The following is a 13,228-nucleotide window of genomic DNA, read 5'->3' on the forward strand; positions in this document are numbered from 1 at the left end:
CCACCCCTCTGTGAACATGCTTCATCCCCATCCTCCTCCTCATCCTCCTCGTCCTCCAATAGTGGGACCTGGCTGGCCAAATTTGTACCTGGCCTCTGCTGTTGCAAAAATCCTCCCTCTGAGCCACTTCTAAAAGACTGGCCTGAAAGTGTTAGAGATGACCCCTCTTCCTCCACCTCCTCCTCATCCTGGGCCACATCCTCTTCCATCATCGCCCTAAGTGTTTTCTCAATGAGACATAGAAGTGGTATTGTAATGCTGATAACGGCGTCATCGCCACTGGCCATGTTGGTGGAGTACTCAAAACAGCGCAACAGGGCACACAGGTCTCGAATGGAGGCCCAATCATTGGTGGTGAAGTGGTGCTGTTCCACAGTGTGACTCACCCGTGCGTGCTGCAGCTGAAACTCCACTATGGCCTGCTGCTGCTCGCACAGTCTCCCCAGCATGTGCAAGGTGGAGTTCCACCTGGTGGGCACGTCGCATATGAGGCGGTGAGCGGGAAAGCCGAAGTTACGCTGTAGAGCAGACAGCCGAGCGGCGTCAAGATGAGAACGCCGGAAGCGCGCACAGACGGCCCGCACTTTATGCAGCAGCTCTGACATGTCGGGGTAGTTGTGAAAGAATTTCTGCACCACCAAATTCAGCAGATGCGCCAGGCAAGGGATGTGCGTCAAACCGGCTAGTCCCAGAGCTGCAACGAGATTTCGCCCAATATCGCACACCACCAGGCCGGGCTTGAGGCTCACTAGCAGCAACCACTCGTCGGTCTGTTGTTCTATACCCCGCCACAACTCCTGCACAGTGTGGGGCCTGTCCCCCAAACACATCAGTTTCAGAATGGCCTGCTGACGTTTACCCCTGGCTGTGCTGAAGTTGGTGGTGAAGGTCTGTCTCTGACCGGATGAGGAGGTAGTAGAAGAGGAGGAGGAAGCTGAGTAGGAAGAGGAGGCAACAGGAGGCAAAGAATAATGCCCTGCGATCCTTGGCGGCGGAAGGACGTGCGCCAAACAGCTCTCCGCCTGGGGCCCAGCCGCCACTACATTTACCCAGTGTGCAGTTAGGGAGATATAGTGTCCCTGGCCGTGCTTATCTGTGGTTAGGTGGACCTTGCCACAGATGGCGTTGCGCAGTGTACACTTGATTTTATCCGATACTTGGTTGTGCAGGGAGGGCACGGCTCTCCTGGAGAAGTAGTGGCGGCTGGGAACGACGTACTGTGGGACAGCAAGCGACATGAGATGTTTGAAGCTGTCCGGCTCCACCAGCCTGAATGACAGCATTTCAAAGGCCAGTAGTTTAGAAATGCTGGCATTCAGGGCCAGGGATCGAGGGTGGCTAGGTGGGAATTTATGCTTTCTCTCCAAGGTTTGTGAGATGGAGAGCTGAACGTTTCCGTGTGACATGGTGGAGATGCTTGGTGACGGAGGTGGAGGTGTTGGTGGCACATCCTCTGTTTGCTGGGCGGCAGGTGCCAACGTTCCTCCAGAGGCGGAGGAAGAGGCCGAGGCAGTAGCAGAAGAGGGAGCAGGAGGGGCCTGAACCCTTTCTTGGTTTTGAAGGTGCTTACTCCACTGCAGCCCGTGTCTCGCATGTAGATGCCTGGTCATGCAGGTTGTGCTAAGGTTCAGAACGTTAATGCCTCGCTTCAAGCTCTGATGGCACAGCGTGCAAACCACTCGCGTCTTGTCGTCAGCACATTGTGTGAAGAAGTGCCTTGCCAGGGAAGCTGCCTTTGGTGTGCTCGGTCCCTGGTGACGGTGGCCAGTAGCAGGCGAACTGTTTTGGTGACGGCTGCTCTGCTTTTGCACCCTGCTCCCTCTTTTGCTACGCTGTTGGCTCAGTCTCACCACTGCCTCTTCCTCCGAACTCTGAAAGTCAGTGGCATGGCCTTCATTCCATGTGGGGTCTAGGACCTCATCGTCCCCTGCATCGTCTTCCACCCAGTCTTCCTCCCTGACCTCCTTTTCGGTCTGCACACTGCAGAAAGACGCAGCAGTTGGCACCTGTGTTTCGTCATCATCCGAGACGTGCTGAGGTGTTATTCCCATGTCCTCATCAGGAAACATAAGTGGTTGTGCGTCAGTGCATTCTATGTCTTCCACCCCTTGGGAAGGGCTAGGTGGATGCCCTTGGGAAACCCTGCGGGCAGAGTCTTCAACCAGCATAAAAGACTGCTGCATGACTTGAGGCCCAGACAGGTTCCCCGATATGCACGGGGGTGATGTGACAGACTGATGGGCATGGGTTTCAGGCGCCACCTGTGCGCTTTCTGAAGAAGACTGGGTGGGAGATAATGTGAACGTGCTGGATCCACTGTCGGCCACCCAATTGACTAGCGCCTGTACTTGCTCAGGCCTTACCATCCTTAGAACGGCATTAGGCCCGACCAAATATCGCTGTAGATTCTGGCGCCTACTGGGACCTGAGGTAGTAGGTTCAGTAGGACGTGTAGCTGTGGCAGAATGGCCACATCCTCTCCCTGCACCAGAGGCTCCACCAACATCACCACCACAACCATGACCACATCCCTTATTAGCTGTTTGCCTCATAGTTAGCATTCACCAAGCAAAGTAAAAAGTGGTTAAGTCTGTTAAAAATAATTAACCGCCAATAAAAACCCTGTTGTAGGGTATTGCACTCAATTTTTTTTTTTTTAACTCTATATTACAGCGGTATTTGTGGCCTAAATTTCACAGTAACTTATGCACCTCTAATCCCAGATGTGCAGTATATCAGAGGGTTTTTTTAACTCCAGTAAGCAAAAGCCGTATTTGTGGCCTAAATTTCACAGTAATTTATGCACCTCTAATCCCAGATGTGCAGTATATCAGAGGGTTTTTTTTAACCCCAGTAAGCAAAAGCTGTATTTGTGGCCTAAATTTCACAGTAACTTATGCACGTCTAATGCCAGATGGGCAGTATATCAGAGGGTTTTTTAACCCCAGTAAGCAAAAATCTGTATTTCTGGCCTAAATGTGACACTCACTTATGCACCTATAATCCTAGATGTGCACTATATGAAACAGATGGGGGTTTTTTTCAGCCCAGTATGCCCCAGTAAGAAAAAAACCGTATTTGTGGCCTAAATTTCACAGTCACTTATGCACGTCTAATCCCAGATGTGCAGTATATCAGAGGGTTTTTATTTATGTTTTTATTTCACCACAGTAAGCAAAAATCCGTATTTGTGGCCTAAATTTCACAGTCACTTATGCACGTCTAATCCCAGATGTGCAGTATATGAAACAGAGGGGTTTGTTTCACCCAGTATGCCCCAGTATGCCAAAGCTGTATTTCTGGCCTAAATGTGACTGTCACGGGTGGTGTTGCAGAAAGCTGGAACTAATAAATAAACATACGACTGGCTTGATCCCAAACTAAGGAGCATATGGGTGAGCCCTATAAAACCCCTAGAGCTCTCCCTGATTGCTATGCCCATGCAAAGGTCTTTATGGTAGACGATTGCATACGCACATACCTAATACTGTGTGACACCTGAAAACCTTATAATAGTGAGGGGACACGACCACCGGCTCCCTGCACTTAATACGGACGGAGTCAGGGTCACCTAGAATCAAGCCAGCAAGGAAACACAAATAAAGGAAAAAGATTTATCTGAGGAATTGTCATGGTCTTACCTGCTTGCTGCTCTCCTTCGTTTGACATGTGCTGGCGGCCATCTTGGTTTCTGGGTTTCTTGTAGCCTTCCACCCTGCGGCTCCTCCTTCCCCTGGGAGGAGCTGGATGCCTAGCTCATATATATAGGAGGTCTGTGGCTTCAGTTCCTTGCTTGGTCCTCTTGTGTTCACATGCTTCTAAGACTGCTGCTGCTTCTGGTTCCTGATCCTGGCTTCGTCTGACTACCCTGCTGGTTCCTGATCCTGGCTTCGTCTGACTACCCTGCTGGTTCCTGATCCTGGCTTCGTCTGACTACCCTGCTGGTTCCTGATCCTGGCTTCGTCTGACTACCCTTCTGGTTCCTGACCTCTGGCTTCGCAAAGACTCTGCTCGGTTTCACCATCCGTTTGGACTTTTGCTTTACAGCTTTATTTTCAATAAAGCCTTCTTATTTTCACTTATCTCTTGTTGTACGTCTGGTTCATGGTTCCGTGACATTAGGACCAAGCCATGAATTCTAACGGTACAGGGCCATCCTCGCTACCCACGCTGGTTGCCAGACTTGATCAGCAGGATCACCTGTTGGGTCGGTTCGCTGTGGCGTTGCAAACCCTGCTTGAACGCACGGCTCATTTCGCTCCCGTTGCCGATGGGTCGGTTGTCGCTCCTGGGCTCGCTCCTACTGCCGCTCCGGTTGTTGCGCCAGAGTCTACCCCGACACCTGTTGTTGCGCCTGCGGTGTTTCGGGGTATGACCGGTTCTGCCCCTCTTCCACAGCGCTTTGGGGGAGAGCCAACTCAGTGCCGAGGTTTCCTTAACCAGGTGGGCATTTATTTCGAGTTGCTGCCACATGCCTTTCCTACTGAGAGATCAAAGGTGGGCTTCTTGATCTCGCTGCTCTCGGACAAGGCCTTGGCCTGGGCCAGCCCTTTATGGGAGAACAACAATCCGGTGGTTGCCGAGTTTTCCGGTTTTGTTGCTTCTCTTCGGAAGGTATTCGATGTGCCGGCTCGTGCTGCCTCTGCTGCGAAGCTCCTTATGTCCATCAGACAGGGTTCACGATCCGTAGCTGAATACGCCATTGAGTTTCGTACCCTGGCAGCAGAGGTGGGCTGGAATAATGAGGCTCTGGTCGCTGCTTTCTCTCATGGTCTCTCGGATGCCTTGAAGGATGAGGTTGCAGCTAAGGACCTACCAGTTGAGCTCGAGTCTCTTATTTCTTTCCTGATTTTGATTGACACCAGACTCAGGGAGAGACCTTCCTTTAAGGAGAACCTGCGGAGGTCTTCTAACAGATTGGTGCCTACGTTTGCTGTCCCACCCGTGCCTCCCTCTCCTCCCACGCCTCCTGGGGATGACTTGTCTGGGGGTGAACCCATGCAGCTGGGGTTTGCTCGCCTGTCCGAGGGGGAGAGGGCACTCCGGAGACGCGAGGGCCGATGCATGTACTGTGGTCTCGGTGGGCATTTTCGGTTGGCATGTCCGAACCGTCCGGGAAACGCTCGTACCCTGAGATCCTGTCGGGGGCAGATCTTGGGTGGAGTCTCCTCGTCCCCGGTTTCCCGTGTTGACAAACCACTGATCACTGTTGTCCTCTCCTGGGTCGGGGGCTCGGTGACGACCCAGGCGTTTGTGGACTCTGGTGCTGGTGGTTTGTTCATTGATAGTGTGTTCGCTGCCGCCAATTCCATTCCTCTGCAGGCTCGAGGTTCCCCACTGGCTCTTGAGGCGATAGACGGCAGACCCCTTCTGCCGCCACACGTGACTCATGAGACCCTTCCATGGGGATAGCCATTGGTGCCGTTCACAGAGAGTCGGTCTGCCTCCAGGTTATTTCGTCTCCACACTACTCGGTGGTCTTGGGGTACCCCTGGCTCCAGAAGCATAATCCGACTTTCGATTGGAGATCGGTCGAGATCCTCTCGTGGTCACCGCAGTGTGGGGCTAGTTGCATCCATGGGTCTGTCAAGTTGCTGTGTACTTCCTCGGACTCTCTGTTGCCTCCTGAATACGAGGAGTACTGGGATGTATTCGATAAGGTGCGCGCGGTTGCCCTACCTCCGCACCGCCCATACGATTGTGCCATAGAGTTACAATCTGGTGCCGTTCCTCCTCGTGGCAAAGTCTATCCACTGTCGGTAGCGGAGAATGAGGCCATGGAGGAGTACGTGAGGGAGGCGCTTTCACGCGGACACATTCGCAAATCTTCGTCCCCGGCAGGGGCTGGATTTTTCTTTGTGAAAAAGAAGGGCGGTGAGTTGAGGCCTTGCATCGATTACAGGGGTCTCAATCGCATCACGATCAAGAACGCTTACCCGATACCCTTGATTTCCGAGCTGTTCGATCGCCTTAAAGGGGCCACGGTCTTTACCAAACTCGACCTGAGGGCGGCATATAACCTGGTAAGGATCAAGGCGGGCGATGAGTGGAAGACCGCGTTTAACACCAGGACCGGTCATTACGAATCCTTGGTTATGCCCTTTGGGTTGTGCAATGCGCCCGCAGTCTTTCAGGAATTCATCAACAATGTTTTCCGTGACCTGTTGCAGCAGTGTGTGGTAGTCTATTTGGATGACATCTTGGTATATTCTGAATCCATGGAGGCCCACATTCTGGATGTCAGACGAGTGTTGCAACGGTTACGAGAGAACAAGCTGTTCGGTAAGCTTGAGAAATGCGAATTTCACCGATCCCAGGTAACCTTCTTAGGTTACATCATTTCCGCTGAGGGGTTCTCCATGGATCCTGAGAAGGTTTCGGCTGTCTTACAGTGGCCCCAGCCCAGTGGTCTTCGTTCCCTGCAGCGCTTTTTGGGCTTCGCCAATTATTATCGGAAGTTCATCAGGGACTTTTCCATGCTGGCCAAGCCTCTCACGGATCTGACCAGGAAGGGCAGTAATTCCCAGGTCTGGCCGCTCGAGGCCATCCGAGCTTTTGAGGCCCTAAAGTCCGCCTTTGTGTCGGCTCCGATTCTGTCGCATCCCAACCCTGGGTTGCCCTTTGTCCTCGAGGTGGACGCGTCTGAGACGGGAGTAGGCGCCCTTCTGTCTCAGCGTAGAACACCAGAGGGTCCTCTGCTTCCTTGTGGGTTTTACTCCCGGAAACTGTCTTCCGCGGAGTGCAACTATCAGATTGGTGACAGGGAGTTATTGGCCATCGTGCAGGCCCTTAAAGAATGGAGGCACTTGCTCGAGGGTTCGGTGGTTCCGGTTCTCATCCTGACGGACCACAAGAATCTGACCTACCTTTCTGAGGCCAAGAGATTGACACCACGTCAGGCCAGATGGGCTCTGTTCTTGTCACGTTTTAATTACGTGGTCTCCTACCTACCCGGTTCCAAGAACATCAGGGCGGATGCCTTATCACGGCAGTACTCCGAGCTGTCCAGGGAGGAGTCGATTCCGACTTCGGTCATACCTCCGAATCAGATCCTGGCCGCCATTCGCACCAGCCTGACCTCTCCCCTGGGTGAGCAGATTTTGGCGGCTCAATCTGGTGCTCCCTCTGGGAGACCCAACAGCAGATGTTTTGTGCCTGAGGAGTTGCGCACTCGGTTGTTGCGAACCTACCATAACTCCAAGACCGCGGGGCATCCTGGAAAGAATCAGCTGTCCTGGGCTGTTTCACGTCTGTTCTGGTGGCCTTCCCTACGTTCCGACATCGCCGCATATGTAGCGGCATGCTCCGTTTGTGCCCAGAGTAAGTCCCCTCGGCACCTTCCGTTGGGCCTTCTGCAACCCATAGCCACCGGGGAGTGCCCATGGTCACACCTGGGGATGGATTTCATTGTGGACCTCCCTGCATCCCGAGGCCATACGGTCATTCTCATGATTGTGGATCGGTTTTCCAAAATGTGCCACTGTGTTCCTCTCAAGAAGTTACCCTCTGCACAAGAGTTGGCCACGATTTTTGCCAGGGAGGTCTTCCGGTTGCACGGTTTGCCTAAGGAGATTGTGTCGGATCGGGGGAGTCAGTTTGTGTCCAGGTTCTGGCGCGCCTTTTGCTCCCAGTTGGGAATTCATCTCTCCTTCTCCTCGGCCTACCACCCTCAGTCCAATGGGGCCGCAGAACGATCCAATCAGGCCTTGGAGCAATTCCTTCGTTGCTATGTCTCCGATCATCAAGACAATTGGGTTGACCTCCTGCCTTGGGCTGAGTTTGCCAGGAACACGGCGGTGAACTCTTCCTCTGGGACGTCTCCCTTCATGGCCAATTATGGGTTCCAACCTGCCGTGTTACCGGAGGTATTCTCTCCCCAGGATATTCCGGCTGTGGAGGATCACCTTTCCGTCCTACGTGCTTCTTGGGTACAGATCCAGAAGTCCCTTGAGGTCTCTGCGCAGCGCCAGAGACTCCAGGCTGATCGCAGACGAGCGCCTGCTCCTTCCTACCAGGTCGGAGACTGTGTATGGTTGTCCACCCGCAACCTCAACCTTCGAGTGCCCACTCCCAAGCTGGCGCCTCGCTTTGTTGGTCCCTTCCGAGTGCTTCGCAGGGTAAACCCGGTAGCCTATGCCCTTGCGCTTCCTCCTGGCATGCGGATCTCCAACGTGTTTCATGTCTCCCTGTTGAAGCCACTGGTGTGTAATCGTTTCACTTCCTCGGTTCCTCGGCCTCGTCCGGTCCAAGTGGGCAATCGTGAGGAATATGAGGTGAGCAATATCCTGGACTCACGCCTGGTCCGTGGTCGGTTGCAGTTTTTGGTCCATTGGCGTGGTTATGGTCCAGAGGAGCGTTCCTGGGTTCCCTCCGCAGATGTCCATGCTCCTGCCTTGCTCCGAGCCTTCCACGCATGCTTCCCTCAGAAACCGTTTTGTGCTCCGCGGAGGAGGGGCCCTTGAGGGGGAGGTACTGTCATGGTCTTACCTGCTTGCTGCTCTCCTTCGTTTGACATGTGCTGGCGGCCATCTTGGTTTCTGGGTTTCTTGTAGCCTTCCACCCTGCGGCTCCTCCTTCCCCTGGGAGGAGCTGGATGCCTAGCTCATATATATAGGAGGTCTGTGGCTTCAGTTCCTTGCTTGGTCCTCTTGTGTTCACATACTTCTAAGACTGCTGCTGCTTCTGGTTCCTGATCCTGGCTTCGTCTGACTACCCTGCTGGTTCCTGATCCTGGCTTCGTCTGACTACCCTGCTGGTTCCTGATCCTGGCTTCGTCTGACTACCCTGCTGGTTCCTGATCCTGGCTTCGTCTGACTACCCTTCTGGTTCCTGACCTCTGGCTTCGCAAAGACTCTGCTCGGTTTCACCATCCGTTTGGACTTTTGCTTTACAGCTTTATTTTCAATAAAGCCTTCTTATTTTCACTTATCTCTTGTTGTACGTCTGGTTCATGGTTCCGTGACAGGAATCAGCAGTAGCAGCCTCCAGCAGTGAACAACTCATCCGCAAAGTGAGGCAGTATGGGAGGGAATATAAAGGGAGACAATTAGTGTAAATAGGTGACAGCTGGGAGAAGGAAAGGGGATGACAAAGTGAAACCAAAACAAAGAACGTCATGCAAGAGGTAGAGAAGAACGTCTAACAGACCTTCTCACAGAACTGGCGATGACAGCGACACTCACTTATGCACCTATAATGAAACAGATGTTTTTTTTTCACCCCAGTAAGCAAAAAGACGCATTTGTGGCCTAAATTTCACAGTCACTTATGCACGTCTAATCCCAGATGTGCAGTATATGAAACAGAGGGGTTTGTTTCACCCAGTATGCCCCAATATGCCAAAGCTGTATTTCTGGCCTAAATGTGACACTCACTTATGCACCTATAATCCTAGATGTGCACTATATGAAACAGATGGGGTTTTTTTTCACCCCAGTATGCCCCAGTAAGCAAAAAGCCGTATTTGTGGCCTAAATTTCACAGTCACTTATGCATGTCTAATCCCAGATGTGCAGTATATCAGAGGGTTTTTTAACCCCTGTAAGCAAAAAGCTGTATTTCTGGCCTAAATGTGACACTCACTTATGCACCTATATTCCTAGATGTGCACTATATGAAACAGATGTTTTTTTTCCGCCCCAGTATGCCCCAGTATGAGAAAGCCGTATTTCTGGCCTAAATTTCACAGTCACTTATGCAGCGATAATCCTATATGTGCACTATATGAAAAAAAGTTTTTTTTTAACCCCAGTGTCTCAAAGCAGTATTTCTGGACTTGCAGACATGCAGATGTCCTGTGCTGGTGCACTATCATTGCATAAAATGGCTGCCGATTATGTATTGATATTGACTAACTAAAAGGAAAAAAAGTTTGTTTTCAATAGTAGTTGGCTCAGGGCAGGCTTAAAACAATTATGCACTGCACCCACAAAACACATTTGCTGTATATCGCTGAGTAAAGAAGCAGTTCTTCATAAGATTTCTCCCTGATCTCTCCCTCACAGCAGCTGCAGCCTATCCCTACACTAATCCGAGCAGAGTGACGGGCGGCGCTACGTGACTCCAGCTTAAATAGAGGCTGGGTCACATGCTGCAGTTGGCCAATCACAGCCATGCCAATAGTAGGCATGGCTGTGATGGCCTTTTGGGGCAAGTAGTATGACGCTTGTTGATTGGCTGCTTTGCAGCCTTTCAAAAAGCGCCATAAAAATCTATGAACACTGAACCCGAACTTTTACGTAAATGTTCGGGTTCGGGTCCGGGTGCCGAAAAACCTAAAGTTCGGTACAAACCCGAACAATGTAAATTCACCGCAGAACGACTATTAAGACGTACTTTTTTTTCCACTAATACACATCAAAAGAGGCTATAGAACAATGTAACTTCATCGCAGAACGGCTAATAAGATGTACTATTTCCTATTAATACACCCCCAAAAAAACTGTAGAACAATGTTAATTCACCGCAGAACAGCTAATAAGACGTACATATATTACCTATTAATACACCCCGTAAATGGCTGTACGTATATTTCCTATTAATACACCCTGTAAATGGCTGTATAACAATGTAACCACCGCAGAACGGCAAATAAGACAGACTTTTTTTCCTATTAATACACCCCAAAAAAGGCTGTCGTACAATGTAACTTCACCATAGAACAGCAAATAAGGCATACTTTTTTTCATATTAATACACCCCAAAAAAGGCTGTAGAACAATGTAACTTCAACGCAGAACAGCTAATAAGAGGTACATATATTTCTTATAAATACACCCCGTAAATGACTGTATAGAAATGTAACTTAACCGCAGAACCGGAAATAAGACATACTTTTTTTCCTATTAATGTGCCCTAAAAAGGCTGTAGTACAATGTAACTTCACCTCAGAATGGCAAATAAGACATACATTTTTTTTCCATTAATGCACCCCAAAATAGACTGTTGAACAATGTAACTTCAGAACAGCTAATAAGATGTACTTTTTTTCCTTTTAAGAAATCCAAAAACAAAAACTGTAGAACAATGTAAATTTACTGCAGAACGGCTAATAAGACGTACATATATTACCTATTAATACACCCTGTAAATGGCTGTACAGCAATGTAAATTGACCTTAGAACGGCTAATTAGATGTATGTATATTTTCTATTAATACACCCCGTAAATGGCTGTATAGCAATGTCAATTCACAGCAGAACGGCAAATAAGGCATACTTTTTTTTTCTTTTTAATACACCCCAAAAAAGGCTGTAGAACAATGTAACTTCACCGCAGAATGGCTAATAAGACGTACTTTTTTTTCCTATTAATACACCCAAAAAAAACTGTACACAATGTACAGTAAATTTACTGCAGAACCGCTAATAAAACATATGTATATTACCTATTAATATACCCCGTAAATGGCTTTATAGCATTGTAAATTCACCGCAGAACGGCTAATAAGACGTACTTTTTTTTTCCTATTAATAAATCCCCAAAAGAAACTGTAAAACAATGTAAATTCACTGCAGAACGGCAAATAAGACGTACGTATATTGCCTATTATTACACCCCGTAAATGGCTGTATAGCAATGTAAATTCACTGCAGAGCGGCTAATAAGACGTACTTCTATTTCCTATTAATACACCCCGTAAATGGCTGTATAGCAATGTAAATTCACTGCAGAACAGCTAATAAGACGTACATATATTTCCTATTAATATACCCCGTAAATGGCTGTATAGCAATATAACTTCACTGCAGAACGACAAATAAGATGTACTTTTTTCCTATTATTGCGCCCAAAAAAAGGCTGTAGTACAATGTAACTTTACCTCAGAAAGGCAAATAAGACGTACTTTTTTTTCTACTAATACACCCCAAAAAAGGCTGTAGAACAATGTAACTTCACTGCAGAACAGCTAATAAGACATACTTTTTTTTTTATATGAAAAAAAATAATATTAATAAACCCCCCAGAAAAAACTGTACAACAATGTACCGTAAATTTACAGCAGAACCGCTAATAAGACATATGTATATGTCTTATTAATAATTAGACGTACGTATATTTCCTGTATAGCAATGTAACTTCACTGCAGAATGGCAAATAAGACATACTGTTTTCCTATTAATACACTCCAATAAAGGCTGTAGTACAATGTAACTTCACCGCAGAACAGCAAATAAGGCATACTATTTTTTTTCTTTTTAATACACCCCAAAAAAGGCTGTAAAACAATGTAACTTCACCGCAGAACGGCTAATAAGACGTACTTTTTTTTTCCTATTAATAAACCCCCAAAAAAACTGTAGAACAATGTAAGTTCACTGTAGAACGGCTAATAAGAAGCACGTTTATTACCTATTAATATTTACGGGGATAAATGGCTGTATAGCAATGTAAATTCACAGCAAAACGGCTAATTAGACGTACATATATTTCCTATTAATACACCCCATAAATGGCTGTATAGCAATGTAACTTCCCCACAGAACGGCTAATAAAACGTACTTATATTTCCTGTTGATACACCCTGTAAATAGCTGTATAGCCATGTAAATTTACCACAGAACGGTTAATAGGACATACGTATATCTCCTATACAGCCGTAAATGGCTGTATAGCAATGTAAATTCATTGCAGAACGGTTAATAGGACGTACGTATATTTCCTCTTAATACACCCCGTAAATGGCTGTATAGCAATGTAAATTCACAGTAGAACGGTTAATAGGACGTACGTATATTTCCTATTAATACACCCTGTAAATGGCTGTATCACATAGAACTTGCACCCCAATAACAAGCAAGGATTGCTGGAATTACTGATGTATCATATAGTGCAAACAACCTAAAAGCAGCAGTATAACTGCAATTTGGATCCGCAGTTAGTGCAACAAGGTGTAAAAGAATCGCTCCTATTACCCAGGCTGTACACTTTCCTATTGCACCCTGCTCTCCTTTTATAGCGTGGATGATGCCTCCCTATCCTTTCCATAAACTATGAATAATCTTTCCCTGAACTTATATATCGTTTTTTCAGCACAATGAAGTCTTTCCTAACACTCTCCCTAGCACCTGTCACGTCTCTCCCTGCACTAAGTACACTGGAAAATGGCTGAAACCAAGATGGCTGAGGCTATTTATAGGGCTGTGACATCACAGGGGCTGGCTGCTGATTGGCTGCATGCATGGCATTGTGTGTGATCCCTTGTTTCCAGAGTTATTTGCTCCATGTC

At 48.3% G+C, this 13,228-nt stretch overlaps 1 protein-coding gene across 2 annotated transcripts in view; it reads left to right on the plus strand.

Annotated features, from left to right (window-relative positions):
- LOC121001130 (collagen alpha-6(VI) chain-like) overlaps window positions 1–13,228 on the plus strand; it is a 353,819-nt gene that overhangs the window by 265,629 nt on the left and 74,962 nt on the right. The gene's annotated exons all lie outside the window — the stretch shown is intronic.

This window comes from Bufo bufo, chromosome 5 (assembly GCF_905171765.1).
Source record: "Bufo bufo chromosome 5, aBufBuf1.1, whole genome shotgun sequence".
Classification (NCBI taxonomy): Eukaryota; Metazoa; Chordata; class Amphibia; order Anura; family Bufonidae; genus Bufo; species Bufo bufo.